Consider the following 4,104-nt stretch of genomic DNA (forward strand, 5'->3'; position numbering starts at 1 on the left):
CCCCACCACGCCCCGCCACGCCCCGCCACACCACGCCACGCTCCACCACGCCGCGCCACGCCTCCCGCGTAGGCCCCACTGCGTCTGTCACGACCGGAATCCGATCGATAATATTCCGATCGCTGTGTGTCGCACACGGCGCTCGCCCCTGCGCCGCGCATAACTCGAGAGCGTTTTACATAGAGGTGCTCGGGAGGGGGGGAGAGGGAAGCGAGGAGAGCCCCCGGGGCCTCCGTGTGCACACGCATGGGGGGGGGGGGAGCGCACGGCCGCACGCGGTGACCACAACACCCCGTCTTCAGCACTACAATCATGTAATGATCAACCTCACATGAAAAATGAATTCTTTTGTCGATCCTCGCGGCGCGTCACCGTTACAGCGATTCAAATTTCCAAAAATAAAAACTATTTGGGGGGGGGGTAGAGTTTCTTAAGAATATATCTTTAATTTTTTCAGGAAAAAGAATTGGTCTTTAAAAGTCGCCGTCCAGACCGCCGCTGCTGCCGCGCGCCCACGCGCCCCCTCTGCCGGTGTGGCCGCGGCCGGCCGGCTGCAGCGCCGGGCCGGGATGAGTGCGGGATGACGGATGGCGTCCAGATAGGCTATCTGTGGGGGACTTGGACATGAGCGGTACGATCAATAAGGCGCCCGCGTCAGAGTCGTCCCGCTGGGCGCATCGCCCGCCCGCCTCCCACCTCTCAAGCCAGAACGCAGCACAGCGCAGCACAGCGCAGCACTGGCGACCGGATTTTCTCATTTTCAAAGTTGGCAATGCGTTCGGCGCTCGAGAGGCGGCGGCGGCGGCGGTCGGTCGGTGGGCGTGCTATTCAGACAATACATACCGCGGGCGTGGCGGGGCGGGGCGGGCAGTGATTAAGCTCGTGAGGTGGCAGCACTGTGGTGGCGCCGACCTCCTCCCCCGCCGAGAGCACCCACTACTACTACTTAAACCACCACTAATACTACTCCCACTACTAACCAAACCACAGTACTCGTACCAACTCGACGAAAATTCTCTCCACCGCCCCTGGACGACGCAGCGAGAGAGACGCGCGTCGCCCGGTCGCTCCGCCGCGACTAACCCGCGTTGCAAAAAGAAATCACTGTTGATGGCCACCCTGGCGTGGTCTGGGGCTGCATCACTACATGTACGCCGTCACGGCTGGGGCGCCGAGAGAAAATCGAGGTTAAAATGAGAACAATAGGCGCGCGCTGGTGTGGTCGTTTGAGATTCCGTTCTTGCCTCATTCGTGCGTGTGTGTGTGTGTGTGTGTGCGTGTGTGGCAAATTGATTCCCGGACGAGGAGAGAGAAAGAGAGAGAGAGAGAGAATCCTGTAGGCCGTAAGGACACAACACCCGAAGGCGGACCTAATGACCGCACTGTTTCCGGTGTGAGGGGAGAGCAGAGGGGGCGCTGACGATCAGCGGAGCGTCGCACACGGCACTACGTCGTGACGTGACATCGATAGGACTCGACACGGGGAAGCACCCCTCAGGATGCGGCGACGCAGCGGGTGCACTCACCGAAGCCAAAGGCGACACAGCATCCAGATTCCGGCAACATCACTGCCGCCGGCAGCTACTCCACAGGCTTCGGCTCCAGCTCCGGCCCGGCCTGCAGGCAGGGGTCGGCCCCGACGTATCCAGAGGCACTAGGGGGCGGGCGCCGGGCGGGCGCGTCGCATGTCACTTTGTTGTAGCACTACTCCTGCACTCGCGCGACGGCGCGTCTCGCGTCGCGTGCGCGTCGTGCACAAGGACGGGCTGCAGCAGGGCGGCGGGGCGGCGCGGCGCCTGTTGCACCGGGGAGGCGGCGGCTGGGGCGCGCGGCGGTGCGCGGCGGCTGGCTACTCGAGGACGACTCGGCGCCGCGAGCGGCGACCGCCCTCCCGGCTACGCCCCGCCACGCCACGCCCCGCCCCGTCCCCGCCGCGCCCCGCCCTGCCCATTGCAAGGGGTTTCTTAGCGGCAACAAGGGCCTAAGTGACGGCGACGGTGGCGAAGTCCCGCGGGGCAAACAAGCCCGGTCGCGCGCGGCCCGGGGGCAGCGAAGGCGGGGGAGTTAAAAATATCACTCAAACTCCGCCATTTCCCCTTAAAACTCTCTTGTTGAAGCGACTGCGCCGGGAGGTCCGCGGCCGGGAGGGGGCGGGGCGCCGGGGGGCTGGGAGGGCGCCCAGCCCCACCCGCCCCGCCTCCTAAGCTTAGCTTGGCCGAAAACAGCCGAACGCCGGCCGAGCGCGCGTCCCGAAGCCCGAAGCCGCGGCTCCCGGCTCGCCGGCCGAAACAAACTCCTTCTAAATCGGGCGCCTCTCCTCCGAAATCTGAGATTGGGCCATATTAGGCGTTATAGGTTATGAAGCGTCCACCGAGCCGGGCGGGCGGGCGGGCCGGCGGCCGCGGCCCTAGCGGCTCGCTCCCCGCGCACAGCCCCGGGGGAAGGCCCGCCCAGCGGCCCGCGCTCAGCGCCCAGCCAGCTCAGGTGACACCACCCGGCCGCCACGCGCCCTGGCCGTGGACAAGGCACCCGCGACAGCGCTAGCGCCACAGGAGGGCCGCTGCCCTCGGCGACGTTGTTGTATCAAAACAAGCGGGGCAGCAGACTTGATTGTTGTCTAGTTGTTGTATCGCGTAACTGGACCAAAAATAAACAAAAATGTCCACATGGCAAAAATAATTCTATTTTTTACATTTTATTTCTTTTTGGGCGGGGGATAAAGGTGAAACTTTAAAAATACCGATAACTAAAGGAAGACGGCAAATTTTGAGTAACTCAAAAATATGTAAAGGAATTTTCCTGTTTAAAAAAAAATAGCAGGCATTTGGTGACTGCACACATCTAAATGAGTTTTGCACTACAACGGGACTTCCAGCGAAAATGTAAAACATCAGGAGCAAAGGAATGTTTAATTTTAGAACCATTACTGGTGCACTGTGACCAAATTCTAAATTTAAAATATTAGAAAACGAATTGCTTATAACAGCCAATTTTCTCTCTACATGTGCGTTTATTGGAAGCATTAACATTTGAGTTAGAGGCTGCTGAAGTACCTAATGATAGTCCCATACAATGTCATGAGGTAATGGAATGTTAAAAGTGTAAGGGAAGTGTGTTACATGTAAATTTGATCGCAGTTCAGAAATAATTATGAAATACATTGAGCAGACGTTATTGTTCAGTTACACTTGCTTTTCGTACATTCCCTATGGCTCATCAGTATAATCAACAAATGTCCGATGGATTACAAGGCCAGTAACTAGTCTAACGGGCCAGTTTTCGAACTTGTTGTTTTTTGTAATAATTGTACATTGGCCTGTTAGGAGGGACGCCATGGCGCCACTGCGAAGCAATGACCCTCACTCGCTCTGCTCGCTCGCAGGACGCCCGGGACCAGCTTCCCGTCGGACTGTCGGCGGCGAGCGAGTGTGCGCCTGAGCACGGGGCGCGAAGGAGCAGGGCCGCGGGGCGCGGCGCGCGGGGGGGCGGGGCGGGGCTGGCCGAGCGCAGGCGGCACACAGCAGCAGCGGTACAAGGCGTAAAGTCCTAAATTTAAACCACATGTCTCAACGCCGCCGGCAGCGTGCTCTGTCCCCCAGCGGCGCAACGCAGCGCCTAGGCTGCGCGACGGCGGCCGGGAAGCGGAACAGGTGACGGCCGTCGCGGGGCGGGGCGTGGCGGGAGGGAGGGAGGGGGGGGGGCGGAGAGAGGCGCCGCCGGGGAAGCTCAGGGCTCAGGCTTGGGGTTTCGATGGGAGCTGACAGGAGCTTCCCTATTCGGGGCGCAGCGTGTTGGCTTGTCTCATCTAGCCCTCAGCCCGACTTCCTCTACCCCTCCCCCTCCCCCCACAGAGACATCACCGCACGCGCGGCGCCCGTTGAGAGAAACTGAATCGATGCCTTAATAGAAAGAAAGGGGGGACCGATGGAGCACCTTGCGGGGGAAAGGGGGGGGGGACGGAGAGAGAGGAGAAGAGGCTTCTGGCGCCACGTAAAGCACCCCGTCATCGTATATGCCTCATACATCCTGCGGGACAGTGTCTTCTAATGTGACTGCGCGGGCGTCTCTGTCTCTTCTCAATCTATAATCTCCCCCCCCCCCCCC

Source organism: Frankliniella occidentalis, unplaced genomic scaffold, assembly GCF_000697945.3.
Source record: "Frankliniella occidentalis isolate FOCC.00 unplaced genomic scaffold, Focc_3.1 Scaffold174, whole genome shotgun sequence".
Taxonomy (NCBI): domain Eukaryota; kingdom Metazoa; phylum Arthropoda; class Insecta; order Thysanoptera; family Thripidae; genus Frankliniella; species Frankliniella occidentalis.